The following is a 20,002-nucleotide window of genomic DNA, read 5'->3' as shown; positions in this document are numbered from 1 at the left end:
ATATGTTGTCTAATCTAAATTTATTGTGTTCAAATAAAAGGTCTGCTTTAATATTTCTATCAAGCTGACATAACTTCTCATTTAAAATATTTAGTTTCTCAGTATTGTTGCATATGATTAGTTTCAATAAATCAAGGCCAGCTCTATCAAAAAGGGATAAAAGATCACTAAATATAGCAGTACCTTCCTCAAAACCATGAGGCAATTTAAAAATCCGTAAACCCTTTGGCACTTGTTTTAATTCAAGTGAGCGTTCTAAGAACGCATTGTCCATTTGGAGGGATTTGAAGGCTTTTAATGTCTTCTCAAACTCAGCCAATTGTGTATTGAGGGACCCCATATCTCTAGAAAAGGCCACATTGTTCTTCAATAAGGGCGGCAACAAAAATTGTTTCAAATCCACACTGTGAGTGGAAGGAATGTCTGACAATAAATGTCCATTGTTACTGCAACCATGACATTCTTCTCTGTGCTTAATTATAGGATTTGAAGTTGGGACCACATTCCCTGACGTTAGCAGATGCCTCTCCCCGGGCCACCTTATTGGCATACAGCATGGCTGTGCAGGCAGCCCTACATATTGCTGCCATGTCTGTCCGGGAGCACCATGCATAACCATTTAGGGCTGTTTCTGAATTCACAAGGGTTACCTCGATGTGCACACAAAGGTATACACGTTGTGGTACCTTTATGAATTTTGGCCTACATCTTGGTGCCGTGATGCTGGTTTCTGGTTACATTGTATGTTATTTTGCTTTTTCTGCGGTGTTTAAGCATTGGGATTATCTTTTTGGTTTACCATTTAATATTGGTTGTAGTCTTTCTTTTTATGCTTTGTAAAGATTCTGTCATATTTTGTCACTTAAAACAACTTTATGTGAAATGAAAATTAAATAAATAAATAACATAAGCCAGTAGCCAAGAGTAGCCACTTTATTATAACAAACCCAAGAGTCATTTTTCTTTTGTATTCTGTGACTTGTAAGGCTGGAGCATTCAGGGCCATGAACAGAACAGTTACTAATTTCACTGTTCACAGGGTGAAGTTTGCAGCTGGTCCAAGCCCCTATTATCGTGGCTGGATTGTGAGGTTCATAGGTTCATACTGGGCTATCTGCCCAAGGGCATTTAGAAGACTAGCCAGAGTGTGTTTGGCTTTCGCCACCCATTTTAAATTAATTTTGCTATGCCCTTTTTCAAGGTTAGTATACTGTGCCTCTGTCTAACAGTGACACAGAAGTGATACCTGGGGTAAACCTACGATCTCCCATCCACTCATCAAAATTCCTCTTGAAGAGAGTCAATGAGGGACTCTGCCTAACCTGGACTGGGATTTTATTCCAGAGTGAAGGGAGCCTCTGGGCTATGAATCTATCCCTCCAGCATGTCCTATTTATTTCAGTGCTGAGGTTCAAGTCTCTTGAGCGCGTAGCTCGATGCGATTTGGATTTTCTGAGGTGCAGCATGTCCATTAATTCCGGGATGGACATGGCTTTATACGTCAGGCACAGATCTGAGCCTCTGAGCAGGTGGTATGCCACTGAGTAGAGCTGGAGTTTCTTTAACCGGGAAGCATATGGCATCTGTTTGAGCCCTTTGATCCTCTTGGTGAGGTACTTTTGGGGTCTTTCCAGTTGCTGCAGGTGTCTGGTAAGGTACATCCCAAAAGGGGCATTGTACTCAATTATGGGCCTGATGAGGGATGAGTAAACAATGACCTCCCCTGATCTAGATGTGAATCCCTTCATGATTAGATGGGCTATATAAAATGTTTTTCTAACCACTTAGGCCACGTGGTTGTCAAATGAGAGATTGCTATCAACTTGGGTCCCCAGGTCCCTAATTACTTCTTCTGTACTTAATGGATTACCACCTATGCGGTAATTTGTGGGCACTTTGTTTTTGCCAAAGGGGACGACTATACACTTTTTGGCATTTAGCTTGAGGCCATGGCTCTGGCACCAGTTGTCTGTTTCTATGAGGCCCTTTTGGAGGATGCTTGTGTTGGCTGGAGAGTTGATTATGGCACCCAGTTTGCAGTCATCTGCGAACTTGGTCAGCCACAGTCCTTCCGTGTTGGCCTGTACCTCCGAGAAATATATACTGAGCAAGAGCGGTCCCAGGATTGAGCCTTGTGGGATGCCACTTGTAACTGGTTTGGAGTCTGACATGGCTCCAGCAATTCTAAACCGTTTATAAAGGATTCTGCGGTCTGGGCCATATGTCCTTGAGCCAGTTTGCAACCCATCTAGTGACATAGGGGTTTATATTTAAGCTGGTGAGCTCATCTATAATGCCCAAGTGGGGTAATTGTATCGAAGGCTTTTGCGAGGTCCAGGTAGGCTGTGTGGACCACCTTCCCCTCGTCAATGGCCTTGGTGACTGTTTCAAAGAAATCAACCAGGTTTAAGAGACAGGATCTGCCCTTAACAAAGCCAAACTGGGTAGGATCCAGTGTCTGTAGGTCCCCAATATCTTTATTTATGAGGTCCATGATGATCCTTTCCATAGCTTTGCAGACCAAGCTAGTCATGCTTATGGGGCGATAGTTTCCAGGATCCATTGAGGCACCACCTTTGTGGAGAAGGACCACTGTTGCTGTACGCCACTCTTTGGCTACATATCCTGTAGTAAGGCTGAGATTGAACAGTAGTTTTATGTTTGGGTTTAGCTCTTCTTGGAGTTCATGTAGGACACAGCCCGGGACACCGTCTGGTCCCATTGATGCTGTGTTTTTTTGCTTTGGAGAGGGCAGCTCTTACCTGAGCATCTGAGATGTCAGGGGGGCAGCACTCTGCTGGGATAGATATTTGCCCTTTTGGTGGGGGGGGGAGAAGTTTGCACTGAACCTGTCAGCTAGGATGTTGGCAATTTCTGTGGGTTCTGTGTATCTTTTGTCATTTTGGACTATTTCTGAGCATATCTGGTAATTCCCACCCAGGTTCCTAACATAACTAAAGAAAGCCTTGTGATTATTCTTAGTGTCCTGTGCAATTTTTCTCTCGAAGACGGCCTTAGATGATTTTATGAGTGCCCGTAGTTTTTTGCTAATACTGATCAGAGATGCCTTTCCTTTTTGGGATTTTGCTCTATCATGTAGTAGCTTCCTCCTTCTATTGTATAATTTGTTTATGGCTGGGGTCCACCAGACAGGACGTCTGCCTTTGGAGGATTGGGTTTTGGTTTTATTTGGGATTGCATGATCCATGCATTCCTGAAGGTGTTCATAGAATGTGTTTATAAAGGATTCTGCGGTCTGGGCCGTATTTTTCACAGGCCCGGGGGCTTTGAAGGATTCCACCTCGGTTTTGAGGAATGTGAAATTTACTTTAGAGAAGTTTTTTACTGTGGTTTTCAGGGCAGGGGGTGGAGTCAGGATGTGAATATCCAGTAAGATTAGTTTATGGTCTGATCTTACCAATGAGGGATACACTTCTGGTCTGGAGCATATAGTCCCCTTGTTGGTGATGATCAGGTCCAGTATGTTCTCCCCTCTTGTGGGAGTGGTAACAAGTTGTTCCATAGCATTTGAGTTTATAAATTCTAGGAACCTTTGGGCTAGGGTGTTGGAGCTAGAGTAATGCTCCCAGTCTATGTTTGGGTAGTTGAAGTCGCCCAATATAATGGTGTTTGGAGAGACCTTCATATTTTCCAGTGTTCTCAGGAAGGCTGAGTGGGGTTCCTGGGTTTGGGAGGGTGGCCTGTAGCAGGCTATAAACTGGAAGGCAGTTTTACCCACTGTTAGTAGCACATGGATAGTCTCTGATGCTTTGTGCTGTGCCACCAAACTGGAGGGGTGGGTATCTTTGACGAATACTGATACTCCCCTTCCTTTTGTGGTTCGGTCCAAGTTTTGGGGCCGAAAAGCATGGTATGAGGTATAACCTGGTAGTGCTGGGGTGCTCTCGGGAGCCTTGAACCAGGTTTCTGTTACTGCACAGATATCGATGTTCTCCATGCTAAGGAGAGTTTTGAGTGCGTGCATCTTGAGGTTTAGACTTCTGGCATTGAGTAGCATTACTCTTAGTTTCTTATCCCTTGTGATACCTATGGAGGTGGGTTTGTCTTTTGAGCCTTGCCTAAAAAAGGCACCATGTTGGTATCAAGAGCCTTTGCCAATATCCGAAAGCCCAGGGTGACAGGTGCAAGCCGTCCCTAGCGAAGCATCGTGGTTTGTTGAGCATGTCTGATTTCACAGAGGGTGTATGGCTGATGCCGAAAGGTGTTGAAGTTATTAGTACTCTATTCGTGTGATTTTATAACAGTTTATTTTGTCACATTCAGACTTTTCTGTTGTTGTGTATTACATTTAATGTAACTCAGTTGAATGGAATGTGTTTTAGCTTCACAAGAGTCCTGAACTGGGTAAAGAGGAGAGTGGGAATGGAAAGAGTCTGTGCATTAATGGTATTCTCACCCATTCAGGGTATTTGTCTTTCCCCAGTGGTTGTACAACCATGGAGCTATGATATTTAAGTAAAGAAGTGTGACAGGTGTGGGATGGGAGGCCTTGCCTCTTGCAAAACTGCTTATTTGCTGCTTTTGCTGTTTTTGCTGTATGCGTTTATAGGTTGCATCTGTGTCCGTGGTCTATGGCTTGCACCTTCTGGATTGTTGGGGCTCATTATTAGTGTTTTTCTTTTACTTTGGTGCAATGCTTGTGGCATCCTTTTATTGTTCTGACATAAATTCTTGTAAGGTTTATAATTTTCCTGTATTTTTAATATAATTCTGTATTATGGGGCATCTAATAGCTATTTTCATGCCTTCCTGGTTTGGGTTCTTACTGATTTTTAGTTGCCTGTTCTTGACTTATTTTTTAGTAAGTGTTATGCTTTCTTCTGCAGACTAGCTGAATGTGATTTATCTTATTTTGATTCCTTAGTCTGATAGAGTTTCTGTGTAGATGACACTGTTCTAGACAGGAAGTATGTATGTACTTATAGTACAGTTTCTTTTTACCCTGCACTGTGACTTTTCTTTAATGTTAGTACCTCATAGTGGAGGGCAGGGGTTTAAGTTTCTTGGAGCCTTGTTCATGAACAAGGTTGAAGAGGATCAGGGAATGAACCAGAAGGTAATGTAGCTATGACTATGCAGGGTGGAGAAGTGGTAGTGCAGTTTACCTGTCGGTCTACATCTCTGTCTTTACACGTGACCACTGGCTTTGAATTGTGACCCTAAAGATGAGATTGTAAAAGTGTTATAAATAGTGTTCCTCTGCATGGCTTCTAGGCATACCAGAGTGAGAAGCTTGGATTTCTTGATGGTTCTCAGAATAGAACCACTGCTGCTCAAATATGACAAGAACACATTGAGGTGGTTTGGACATCTATGTTAGATGCCCCAATGGCCACTTTCCATATGAGGCATATCACGCGCAGCCCACTGGAATAAAGTGTCAGTGCAGATCAAGAACGTTCAAGAAAGATATCTCTTAGTTGGCCTGGGAATGCCTGGAGATCCCACAGGATGAGCTAGAGACAGTTGCTGGGATAGAGACGTCTGGTCAGCAATGCTTAGCTTGCTTCACCATGATACCTACCTAGACAAAGATTAGAAAATGGCTGGATTATTACTTATTATTTTGTCTTTTTAAAACAGTTAATCCAGTTTATGCATTGGCTTACAGTTTCTATATTTATTTTATCTTCTGGGAGGTATGCCATGTTTCAGCATTTTGGCTGACTGATTCTACTTCATGTCTTTTATAATCATTTTTTGTTGCAAATTAATTTTTTGAATCAGTTATGATTCTATTTGTTTGGTTTATATGTGTACTAGTTTTAGTCATGAGCTATCTTAATGATTTTTTTTTGGATTTTATGCAACTTTCACGGTACTATAGATGTTCTTTGTGTTTCACTGTTGAAGTCATCACACTTGGGTTATCTGCCTGCAGATAGCCTTCAGTTGGCCCGAATACCAGAGTCTTGGGATTTCTGTGTTGGATGCTGTCACCTCTTCCATGACGTCAGGTCGTCAGGGGTATAAAACATGCAGCCGACGGCATTACATCAGTCTTTCTTGCCAAGAAGGAGCCCTAAACAGAAACAGTTCGCAAGTGCTGGTTGGCCTCTATCTGAAATTTTTATTTTTCGAGTTTCAAATGTGAAGTCGTCTAAAGCTAAGCACCCCATTGGGGATTCTTTTTTCTTGCTCTAACCAATGTCAGAAAAAGTTACCAATTGTCTTGCCTGTGGAAAGCAAATACATCACAGAGATTTTCATTCTTACTGCATAACCTGTTTGGGCCCAGACCACGATGTCCCTCGTTGTCGGTTTTGTGCCTTGTTTAATGCCCAAACCATTCATCGTTGGGCTATTTTTGTTGCTAAATTCTTTTGCTCTCATTCTCCATATTCCGAAATGGCTTCGGTAAGCCATCCGACTACCAATCTTCCAAAAAAGCACAATGACAAAGACAGACAGACCGCATAGATCATAAATTGCCAACGATGCTTCCATTAAGCTAGTTGCTAGTCCGCTGATACTCAGTGAGGCACTTTTGCAGCCCCTGATGCCCACTTCTACAGATTCGCAGGCCTCTGTTGAGACCCATTCAGAGTCCGGTATGTCGCAAGATGCTTCTTCGACTATGGAACCTGCAAATGTCTCTACCTTGGATGGGTCTAGAGCCGCTGTGCAGGCACCACCTTCTGAGGGTGTATTCTGACCTACCGATATTCGTATTAAACTGACAACTTCATTTTTACCTAAAACTACTGAGTTTCTCAGGCCCAGAGTTCGCACTACACCTAGCAAACTGACATCCAAAGCTCATGCTCAAGCTCCCATGCCGCAAAAACAAATGCTTAGAATGGCTGAAGATGTTATTACTCTAATTAGGAGTAGCCAGCCTTCCTCTGCTAAAAGACAAAGAACTGAATTTCCTTCTGATTCTACAGACCAGGAGTCCAATGACTCTGACCCTTCTGATTATCAGGACATGCCCTTATCTACCTATGAGGATTCAGATGTAGAGGAATCCATTCCCTCTGCCTCCCCTCCAGAGGATTTTTCTTTTGGTGAAACCTTGCATACCTTAAGAGAGCATTTCCCCTGGAAATGCCAGGCATGTTCTCAGTCCAAGAAGAGACTCAGGGAATTTTTAGATTTGTCTCAGCACAGGCCTCTAGCTATACCCCCTGTCCTGGATATTGTAGATGATGTCTTCATGGAATCCAGTCTTACTCCTGACACTTTAACACCAGCTCCTAGAAAACCTGACAGGTACTACAGAGTAGATGACTCTCACAAATTTCTCTTTAAGAATCCTACTGCGGATCCAGACACCATTTCCCAGGGACCTGAAGGCATTAAAGCTACTACAGCCAAAAACCCTACCCCTTCAGATAGGGATTCTAGAGCTTTAGACAGATGGGGTGAGAAGGTATATACCTCTTCAACTCTTACCATCAGGGCTTTGAATTGCCAGTTTCACATGTTGAAGTACCAGCAACATATTATGGAACTAATTAAACAAAAAAAATGGAGTTACTTCCAGATTGTGCAGAAAATAAAGATTTCCAAGAGTTAATGCATTCTGCAAATCAAGTTAGTAAACATACTTTGCAGTGTGGGTTTGATGCCTTAGAAGAATCTTGCAGGGCTGCTGTCACTGGGTTTGTACTGAGAAGGCATGCTTGGCTGAAGGAACAAGTCTTGCCAGACCATGTCAAAGCAAAATTACTAGATGCTCCATTAAATGAGGATCATTTGACACAAAAGCAGAAGAAGTTCTTAAAAAGATGGAAGAAAAAGCTAAATCTATGCAAACTGTCAAAGATTTCTTATAGGTGCAGCCACCTAGATTCATTAGGCATCGACCTTCAAAAAACTGGTCCTTTCCAGTCTCTCCCAGGCCTTCTCAGTACAAACCCAAGGGAAACAGACCACTAAGACTACAGTCTCAGGGTATGCAGAGATCTAAACAAGGGAGTGTTCTCACCTCAAAAACAGGGAGTGGTAAGCCCCCCCCCACTTTTGGAAAAAGTTCACAATGACTTTCCAATTATCTTTCCCAGCCATGCCCAAGTATTTGCACCCCTAGGAGGAAAACTCACCTTTCATAAAAAAAAACTGGATGTCCATTACTGAGGGCCGATGAGTTCTAAACATTGTATCCTAGGGATACTGATTCTACTTCCACTCACTGCCAACCCCAAGTGGGTTGCCAGACCTTCCCCCAAACCAGTGGGCAGATGCTCAAAAGCAAGTACTTTCCCTTCTCCATATCAGGACTATTAAACCTGTTCCAGTAAAACAAAGGGGGCAGAGTTTCTACTCCAGACTGTTCCTGGTGCCCAGAAAAGAGAGCTCTTGGCACCCTATCCTGGATCTATGAATTCTCAACACTTTTCTGGTGGACCCAAAATTCAAAATGCTTACACTGCAACAGCTTCTTCCTATACTAGCCAAGGATGCCTGGTTAGTCACCCTAGACTTAAAAGAAGCTTATCTGCACATCCACATAAGGGAATCTTGCAGGAAATATCTAGATTTCAGGGCAGGATTTATGCAGTATCAGTTCTCTGCACTTCCCTTTGTCTTATCTACTGTGCCCAGAGTATTCACAAAGTGCCTGGCTCCAGCAATTGCATACCGCAGGCAGAGAAATATTCAGATTTACTCATACCTGGATGGACGATTGCCTGATTCAGGCAGACGGACAGGAATTGCTACTTCAGCACCTGGCATTTGTAAAAAGACTTCTAACTTCACTGGGATACACCATCAGCAAAACAAACTGGTGCCCAGCCAACAAATTGTATTCCTGGGAGCAAGCTTGAACACAACTTCCCAGATGGCATTCCTCACTCCAGGAAAAGCAGATCCGTTTGACAAACTATTTCAAACTAATGGCCACCAAAATCCAGCTATCTGCAAGAAAATTACTGCAAGCCCTAGGGTTCATGGCCTCATGCATTCAGTTAATTCCATATGCAAGACTGCATATGAGGAAACTTCAATGGTACTTAAAAAGTCTCTGGTGTCAACATTCTCAGGACCTGGAAAAAGTGATTCCTATCATAACTTGTCTAAGGGCAGAGTTCCTTTGGTGGGCAGATGCATGCAACCACAACAACGGACTTCCTTTCACTCAACCCCTCGCCGCCCAAACCCTGACAACAGACACATCAGACTATGCATGGGGGCTCACATGGCGGGCAAATGCATTCAAAGCAAATGGAGCCCAGAAGAAATTCCCCTGCATATCAATTAAAAAATGCTAGCTGTACAGAATGCTCTGACAGCCTTTAAATACCTTATCCCTATGCAGTCTGACAGCAGTTCCACCCTGACACCTACATCAGACACCTTCCTGCTGTCTCAGCAGGAGGGACAGATTTTGCATCCACAGCTGCAAACCCTAAACCTTGCAGCCTGGCTTATCACCTGAATACACCACCAGCATCCCTCAGAAAACAGGTGCTTGATGTCATCCTTGAGGCCAGAAGGCCTAGTACTACGAAATCCTATGCTGAAAAGTGGAAATGATATTGTTCTTGGAGTCAGTCTCAAGGAAAGGACACAGCTGTGCCCACCTTACCTCAAATCCTTGATTACCTATCAGAGCTGCTCCACAGAGGCCTATCCTTCTCATCCATTAAGATTCATGCCTCTGCATTCTCAGCTCATTATAATACTGAGCCACCTCTCTTTTCTCACCCTCTCATCAAACAGTTCCTGAGAGGACCTAACAATTTAAGGCCCCTAGGAGAGCTCCCATCCCAGCCTGGGACCTTAACTTTGTACTGTAGAAGCTACTTCCCCCTTTTGAACCTTTTGAAAACAGCCTTACTTCTAGCTATTACTTCAGCAAGAAGAGTGTCTGAGTTACAGGCACTAATGGCGGTGGTGCCCTTCATTATTTTCCATGCTGACAGGGTTTCCCTCAGGACTAACCCATCCTTTATGCATAAGGTGGTATCCAGTGTGGCTTTAAACCAATCCATCCATTTCCCAACCTTTTTCCCTAATCCTCAGAATAAAGGGGAAAGGATCCTGCACTCCTTGGAGATGCACAGACACCTCAGGTTCTCCCTTGACAGGACTAAGCCTTTCAGAAAATCTGACCAGCTGCTAGTCAACTTTGATACAGGGGCAGAGGGCAAGGCCATTTTGAAGCAAACCATTTCCAAATGGATAGCACACTGCATCCATTTCTGCTACAAGCACCATGGAAAACCTACCCCTCAGGGGACCAGAACTCATTCCACTAGAGCTACTTCAACCTCTACAGCATTTCTCAGGGGAGTCCCTACCAGGGACATCCTGGAAGCTGCAACCTGGAGTTCTGTACACACCTTCACCAAGCATTACCATGTACCTATTTTTTCTAAATCCAGAGCTGGATTTGCTACAGCAGTCTTACAAGGCCTGCTGGGCAGTCCTAACACTTCTTGACTGCCTCCACCCTTCCTCAGCTAAGGGAATCAACCCAAGTGTGATCACTGCAACAGTGAAACACGAAGAACATAGTACAGTTGTGTACACTTACCATAAATGTAGATGTTCGAGTGTATTGACTGTTGCAGTCCTGGTTTCCCTCTCTCCAGACCCCTGGCTTTCTCTGTCCTTTCTACCTATCCACTTTATGGCCATCTTTTATGGCAGGTGTATTTACTTTTTACTGGAGGTATTCCACACCATGTAATAGCTTATATTTTGGGGGCTTTTGACATCTGGGGCAAGAAAAACTGATGTAATGGTGTTGGCTGCATGTTTTATATCCCTGACGACCTGACGTCATGGAAGAGGCAACAGCATCCGATGCAGAAATCCCAAGACTCTGGTATTCAGGCCGACTGAGGGCTACCTGCAGGCAGATAACCCAAGTGTGATGACTGCAACAGTGAATAAACTCAAACATCTACATTTATGATAAGTGTACAGAACTGTACTTTCAGTCACTGATTTTATTATGTTTTTCCAGTACTCAGCAGTGTACATAGATCTGACTAATGAAAGGCATGACCAGAGTGCATATAACTTGTTGCACGTATGGTAGTGTGTTTTAAATTCTGTCCTATCCCTATATATATATATATATATATATATATATATATATATATATATATATATATATTTTGTGTGTGTCTGTATGTATGCATTTACTTTGTATCCAGGTAGCCCCTTACGTCTAGAAAGCCCAAGCCTAATGTTCTTTTTTTGTTTGTTTTGGACTATATGGAAACCAAACCAGTTGCTCAGTAGTCCAGAAAACACTGTACAAACTCAGGTATTCTGTTTTAAATAACAAACGGACTATTGGTGTGTGTTAAATCTTCAATTACATTGCGCTTTGAAAGCATCCTGTGTCAGAAGCCAGGAAAAGGGGATACTCCTCCTCCACCCAATGTACAAGTGATGTCACAAAATGGGTAGAAAGTGGGTGGGGTGAGGGGATGAGATGAGATGGGTAGGGTTAGGGGAGGTGCAAGGGGTGTGGCTTTGGCCTAGGTTTGGCCCCATTAAAAGGTTGCACCCTTTTCAGGTTGTAGAACCAAGTGACAAATGAGATTAATGAGATTACTATACTTCATTATTAAAGTTCATGTATATTTTTTTTATATATATATATATATATATATATATATATATATATATATATATAAGTTGAGAGGAACTGTTGGAGTAAAACATTTAAGTGCAGAGGGTACTATAAGTTGGAACTTTTTTCAGATATAACTTGACAAACACTGGGAAATTAAATGACTTTTGAAGAATACAAAGGTGATCCAGATCTCTAAGACTGCATATCAATCATGTTATCATAATACTGCAGTCCCCCCAGTAAAATTAATTATCTATGTCTAGATCTGCATCTGAATCTTTATATACAGTTATTTATCTGTATATATGTACATCTAATCTTTATACATGTATGTATTTATATTTGTATGTATGCATCTATCTGTCTGTCTATGTAGCTGTCTAACTAGACCTTTGGATGAGATGGTAAACCAAGATCTCATCTGCCTGATTTGGTGTTTGCTTAGGTGGATGTTCTCACAGTACTTATTGAAAAGATTAGGTGTCTTTTATTTTATATAAAAACACATTATTTGCATATTTACAAAATGTACATATTTATAAGCACATGTATACTCTATTTTTAACTATTTATAATTTTTCTTATCTTCATTGTTATTCTTCAGTAATTGAACCCACTCCTTCTTCTATAACCATAATCTAATTGTTACAATATATCTGCCAAAATTCATTCTCCATTTAAAAAATATAGTTCAGTATTTCTTTCAAAATAACCCATGTTGTATAAAATGAATCAGCTACTCCTCTCATATATTCTTTCTTCTTGTTCTTATAATATTCATACTTAATTATATTCATATTTATATTATGTCATTAATATTCTCAAAAAATGTTCTTTATACAATTTCCATAGTTTCACCACTCTTACATTTCAAAAAGAAAATCTCTCTTCATTTTCCCCCCCATATTTTTCCTTCTTCTTCTACAGGTTTTCACCTATTTCACCCTCTCCTCCAGCCTCTTGTTGTCCTTCCTTATGTATGTTTTCTTCCATTTTCTCTTCATTTTCATTAATTAGTGTTTGCTCTTGACAATTCATCCAAAAGTATCCATTTTTTACACAACCTACACTCAGGCATAGCGCTTGCTGCATGTCCTTCCTCCTCACATTGGTTACACTATATCTTGTCACACTTACTCACTAACTGAGAACAGTCCCCTCAGTAGAAACATGATTTAGGCTGGCTATCGTATTGTAATGTTCCTCTGTGATAAGCCACAAAAATCACACTTGGCAAGTGTTTTACCATGTTTTTTTTTGAAAATTTCAAAACAGCTTCCAACCTCTATCCTCAATTTCATAAATTTCTCTCATCTCTCACTTTCACAATTTTATTAACAGTTTCACAGACCTCGTATGCATTTTTTAACATTGTCTTCTTCCAGTCCATCAGTTCCTAAACTGCAAAGTAACATTTTTTTTAACATTTAAGTTACTAGCAGAAAACATAATTTTTCCATGGATAAATGTCCTCCATTTTGTTACACTGGTCCAGAAATTTCATCATCAGTTTTAAATATTCAGTCATAAAAAGTCTCTGTCCCAATATATATAGCAGAAAGAATTTATTGAGCTTTAAAACACAAAACAGTAATCAAATGGTCCCATAGATAATGTCTGTCTATTACAGTGTCATTTTTTTGCTTTTTTCTCACATTTGGTTGTCTCTTTTTTTAAATAAAACAGTTTTATTTACAGTTTCTTGCTGATCTCCTTTTTTGCCTTCTATCACCGCTGAATAAATGTAAGTTACAGCATTATCTGCTGCCATAAAACCAGACACCTTCTCAGTTTGTTGCTGCTTTCCTCTTTTACTTTTGTCACTACTGCATAAGGTTCAACTGCTGCATTCTCTGTAGCCACATCAGCAGATTCATTTCCTGCATTAAAATCCTGAGTACTTCCAAAACCGTTATCTGCCATCTCACTCCATGATACAGCAGAACTGTCATCTGGATCGTCCTGCTTGATTATTTTTCTGCAAGACCTCCTCACACCAGTTCTGTTATCTGTATCACTTCAACAGACTCACTTACTCCTTCTCCATGGAGACGGCTAGATTCTGCTTATTTGTAACATTCTCCACACAGAAATCTTTGTTTACATTATGTAGCTCTGTACTGAACACATTTTTCTCCAAATTCTCACTTTCCATCGCCAAACTCTCCATAACTTTTCTCTTCTCCTTCATACCACTGCTAAACATAGTGTTCTTTCTTGCTATTGTAACAGCCCACTGGTGCCATCTAGCAGATTCAAAGGGGAGGGGGAGTTCTCTGATGTCTTGGCAAAATATCTCCTGGTAGTATAAATTCCACCATAGGTCTCCCTTGAAAAGAGGCTAGTGGACTAGTGGGATGAACCAGATCAACAAAGGGCAAATAAAATCTGTCTGCGTATATGTTTCATATATATATATATATATATATATATATATATATATATATATATAAACATGCACATATTTGGGGAATTATATGTGCAATAAATTTAAAATAGAAAGTGCAAGTAATAAATTGCAGCTCTTTGTTTTGCTTCTGGAGTGTATGTAAGTAGGCTGGATAGGTTATAAATTGAAGCAGTTATGGCAAGCATCTCTCAGAAGAATATTCCAAAAACACCCATACCATGAAACATTTCTTGAGAGGAACTTTATAGACGTTCTTCACCCTTGCCATGTCCTAAGAAGATTTCTGAACAACCCCTGTACATTTGTGGCCATCTTTATGTAATAATGAGGGTCCATATGATGTCACCATATTAGTACGACCTTATGCAATCTGATCATACAACTGCTTTCACTCAGACAAAAGAGGGCATCATATTCAGAAATTAGTCATATATTTTCTGGTACAGTCTGTAAATGAGCATTTTAAGTTAAAGCTAATCTGATTTTCTTTTGTAAGCTTTTAAAACAAGGACAAGGCTATAATAGAGTTAAAATTTCTCTCTGAGTGAAACCATGCTGTTAGTGTTTATTTTTGTTTTGATCCCAATTACTATATTATTAGATGGCTTAAGGAAAGGAAACGAGAGATGCCTTTTTATCTTTGCTGAAGCTTTCACTGGTAAGCTCCAGGGACTTGTAAATCTATGACATTAAGATAGCACATTGCAGATGTTCTTAAACATCTTTTGACATAGGAAGTGTATTTACTTTGGATCTTGATATATTTTCTCACAGAGGCATTCTATGTGTTCCAGTTACATTATAATCTAAAATACAAAATGACATTGTTATCGAATAATACACTGTGATGCCATGCTCCAATAGTATTCAAAACTACCTTTCTGTCTGTTCAGCAAAAATATTCTTTTAATCACCATTATAGTGATAGCAGTAAGTATTTTATTTTTACTGTCAGAAAAAAAAACAATCTCCTTTGGTTTGGAATTGTTTAAGGGAAGGGTCAGCAACAACTTGGTCTCAATATAAACTTCAGAAAACCAAGGCCATGTATACTATTAGGAAATATGACTTCCCTTAGCCCAATTCAGCACAGGGTGCACAGGGCAAATTTATTCTTGATAAGTGTCTCAGTGTTTCATTATCCTTTTTGAATATGCATGTACAGCTGTGACTCAGATTCTACAGGAATGTATTTATTATTTATTTACTATTTAATAGCATGGCAGGTGGGCTGGTCCAAAGTCACTTTTCAGTCACAACCCAAAAGCACAGAAACAAAAACAAACAACATGAATAGTCAAGAAGCATACAGTACATAAGAAAAAGTGCAAAGTAAAATGTTTTAAAGGGTCTTGAAACAAACATATACTTGTTGCAAATTCATATTCTTGTTGCAGAGTCTTATGTACAAAGAAAGGTTTCAGAGATAGAGTTAACAGCAAAGCCTAAGCCATTCACAATATTAAATTACAGTGTGTACATAAAGTCTCCATTTGGAATTTCAACATGTCTGGAAACGAGCAGGACAACATTTAGAATAATGAGCATTGAAAGACTGCCATGCTGAAGGCAGCATGTTGTTATAATTCATCTCACAGTGTTGGTCTTGCTGGAGGCAATATGCTTGTTTGATAGCAAACGGTACGGTGAGCCATTGTCCTTAAAGCAGTTATATTCAGTTTCCTTGTCCAAGTGTTCAGAGAAGGCTTTTTAAACTCAATGAGGGATTCCAGGCCCCTTAATGCAGGTCATAGTCTATTCTGTCACACTGAGCTTAGTCAGGAGAAGGCACATTCTCCAGAAGGTGTTTTATTTTTTGACCTGCTTAATGTGATACCGTTCTCCTAGTTACTTCTTTGGGAGTATTATTTATTTATTTATTGACATTTGTTTACCTGGAAGGTCCACTGGGCCAAAAGAACCCATTTTCAGTGGAGGCCGGAGAAAAAAGCTCCACAGTGTAAGAGTACAAAAACATACAAGTAGCAAAACAGTATAAAACAGGTTCCAGATACAAGCAAGTAGGCCTAAAGCATACATACTAATCTACTGTACATGTAAGGGTATCACACAAATCATATGTACATATGAATAAAACTAGTATAAGTTACATAACTAAGAGTGATTGAGTTCTTAACATGATTAAGTAGTATATGCAAGGTATTTGGGAGAAGATGTTAGTAAAAGGATGGGAGGGGGGCAGTGACAGGTGATGTAGTAGAGTAAAGGTTTAGCGAGGTTTGTTTTGATAGTGAGTGTGACTGAGTTTGCAGAGGGGAGGGTTGTAGGATAGTGTGTGAATAAATTTAGAGCATGTTCTTTCAGGTTATGGAAGAATGAGAACAGAAGCAAGTACATTGCCAGAGGGAGGAGAGGTGTGATTGCAATCATTTTTTGAAGGATGTGATTGAACTAGAGATTCTGATGGTTTAAGGTAAAGAGTTCCAAAGCTTGGTGACAGAGAAGGAATAAAGCATGTTGCCGGCAGGGAGTTTGGGTTTGTATACTTGTAGTAGTAGTAGTTGTTTTTTCAGATCTAAGTGGCCTATTGGAGTGGTAGTGGGTGAGGATGAATTAGAGAGCTGGACAGTCTGAGAGTTAGTATATAATTTTGTGAGCTGTGATTAGCTGTAGGTAGGTAAGATGGTGGGGGAGTTCGAGCCAGTTAAGTGATTTTAAGGAAATGCAATGATAGGAAGAGTATTTTGCATTGGTTGCAAATTTGGCAACCTTGTTGTAACAGGTCTCAAATGTTTTTTTTAAGGTACAGTTGATGTTGGTTAGGAGAGGAGCACCATAGAGTAGTGAGGGTAAGTGAAAAGTCAAGGCAAGAGTGCGCTTGGTCGAGCAGTTGAGTTAGTATTTTTGTCAGTAGAGAGAGCCTAGCTTATAGTTTGTTTTTTTGATATTATTATGGATATGGAGGTCAAATGTCAGGTTTTCGTTGATGATAACCCCTAGTAATTTAGTGTGGGAGACAACTTCTATAGATGTGTTGGTTTGCGAATGAATGGTGATATCTGTCTTGATATTTTTCTTAGGAGTGAATATTATCATTTTTGTTTTGTTTGGGTTTAGAGCTAGATGATTATTAGCCATCCAGATTTCGGTAGTGGTAAAGGCATTTTCGCAGATTTGCAAAAGTTCTGCTGTTGATTTAGTGGTGCAAATAATGCTTGAATTGTCCGCATATTGTACAATAGATGCATGTGTGAGGTGGGTATGGAAGTCATTTATAAAAATACTAAAGAAAAGGGGACCTAATAGGGAACCTTGGGGGGCTTCTGTAGTAGAGTTAAGGAATGGGGAGAAGGAGTTGTCCCATCTAGTGGATTGTTGTCTATCATTCAGGTAATTTGTGAACCAGTTTAGAGTTGTTGGGGAGATGCCTAGGGTGGAGAGTTTGTTGAAAAGTAAGGTGTGGGAGACTGTATCAATAGCCTTTCATAGGTCTAGAAAGAGGGAGGATACAAATTACAATTGTTTGTGCCTTGATTAATGGTATCCATGAAGGAAATAAGGGTAGTAGAGGTGCTGTGACCAGGTCTAAAGCCATGCTGAATTGGCGAGAGGAGATTATTTAGCTGTAGGTGGTTAAGAAGTTGATAATAAATAAAGTTTTTCAAGGATTTTGGAGAAAGGGGAGAGAATTGCAATGGACCTAAAGTTAGAGATATCTGTGTTGTTACCTCCTTTATGGAGTGAAAGAACATATGCTTTTTACCATAAAGTCGGGACGTAAGACTCTTGGAGAGATCTATTGAGAAGTATACTGATAGGGTAGGCAATAGATCTTGCAGCCATTTGGAGATATTCTGGAGGCAAGTTGTCAGGGGCACAGGAGCCAGGCTTCAGTTTAAGAAGAAGTTTTGCTATGGTGGTGATGGGGATAGGGGAGAAAGAAAAAGTAGGTGAGTTGGGGGGGGGGCGCTACCTGGGGGAAGGGGATGATAGATTAAGGTTAGAAGTAGTGTTAATGTGAGGGAAAGTGGAGGTGAGTTTTGGCTATTGTGTTGAAGTATAAGTTGAAGAGGTTGGCAATTTCATTGGCAGGTTTTTCAGGGAACGGGCATGGGTTGTTTATTGTACCAGGGTTAGTTAGAGACTTCTTGGGGTTTTGTTTGTAATTGTTTTGTTGGTTTAGGTAGTATTGTTTTCTATCATTAATGATTAGGTGTCTTACTTGGTTGCGGAACTGTCTGAATTTTAAGAGGTCAGTGGGATTTTGATGCTTTTAGAGGGCAGTGGTGGCAATGAAGGCATGTCTAAAACCATGTTGTTTGCCTGATAGCATGCCACAGCTATTAATATCTCAAAATTTGTACAGGATTTTTTTCAAATATTTTTGCAAGTGGTTAGAGACTGCAGATAGGTCTAAAGTCCTTGATAGTTTTTGGAGAGGATGTTTTAGGCAGAGGATTTACAATGCAGTGTTTTAAGGCTGAAGACACTATTCCTGTTGTAAGAAAAATATGATATATGACAATTTTATCTTCTGCCTTTTTAAGAATGTGTGATGTAACTGGGGGACTTTGGACAAAGATTTTTTAAAAGATTTTTCAGAAGTACTTTTCATTCAAACATAACATCATGCACCGCACTATCTGCTATGCTCTACTGTCATAGATAATATTTCTCACATCATATATTATTCTTGCATACACTTCCTCATATCATATCATGTTCACCTTCCTTCTCCACATTCCCCCAGACCTATTCCCAATCACACTGGCTTTTTCTTCATGCCTGTGTAATACCTCCTACATTATCTTATGCTGCAACTTCACCCCCACCCCCCTTGGCTACAGCATCTGTAGACTCAGTAGTATAGAAAACAAAAGGTAGAGAAATTGCTATAATGTTCTGCATTACCCTTGAACTATGTCTCTGTTTATAAGTATGTGTGTGTGTGTTTTATATATATATATATATATATATATATATATATATATATATATATATGGGTCTATATGACTTGGTCGACAGTTCATATGGTCGACTGTTTATTTGGTCGACAGTTCATTTGATCGACAAGCATTTGCCCCCTTCCCCAATGTTGTGCGACCCTGGAGTTGATATATATAGTTGGGGGGGGTGGGGGGCACAGCCCCCACATTAGTGTGGGGTGAAGCCCCCACCTAAAATGCTTGTCGATCAAATGAACTGTTGACCAAATAAACAGTCGACCATATGAACTGTTGACCAAGTCATATAGACCCATATATATATATATATATATATATATATCTATATATATATATATATATATATATGTATATATATATCTATATATATATATATATATATATATATATATATATATATGTGTGTGTGTGTGTGTATATATATACACACACACACACACACACACACACACACACACACACACACACACACACACACACACACACATGCACCCTGGCAATCAGCTGACCTTCAGGAATGTTGAAATCTTAATTTCCCTTCTCAAACCACACACACACACACACACACACACACACACACACACACACACACACACAAACACGTGTGCGCACACACACAGAGACACACACACACACACACACACACACACACACACACACACACACACGCAGAAACATTTTTATATCATTGCCTTACAGAGCCCACCAGGAGACAAAATATCTTATATAGAAGATATTTTTTTTGGATAACATCAGACATCCCTAATAAAATAATTATTCTTGGGGACCCAAGCACAGATTGACTGTTCCTCACTACCTACTCCACCCCAAAACAACCACATTACTAAATCTATTTGACTATACTCAAGTTATCCAAACCCTAACTAGGCTCAGCAAAACCATTGATAAACAATTCCTTCTGGAGTGGATACTTACTACAAATCCAAACAAAATATCCTAAAGAAACTTACCAGACACCTGTAGTGATGACTTCCCCATCTTTTACAAGTGGAAGTACTAGTCATGTCCCCAGAAAACATCATTGTAAGGAAGTACGTAGTACCAGATTCCAATTAGAACAGAAAGATTCAAGCATAAGAAAACCCT

The sequence above is a fragment of the Protopterus annectens genome, chromosome 2.part0, assembly GCF_019279795.1.
Source record: "Protopterus annectens isolate FY-2018-M chromosome 2.part0, PAN1.0, whole genome shotgun sequence".
NCBI lineage: Eukaryota > Metazoa > Chordata > Ceratodontiformes > Protopteridae > Protopterus > Protopterus annectens.
This window is presented reverse-complemented; position numbering follows the sequence as displayed.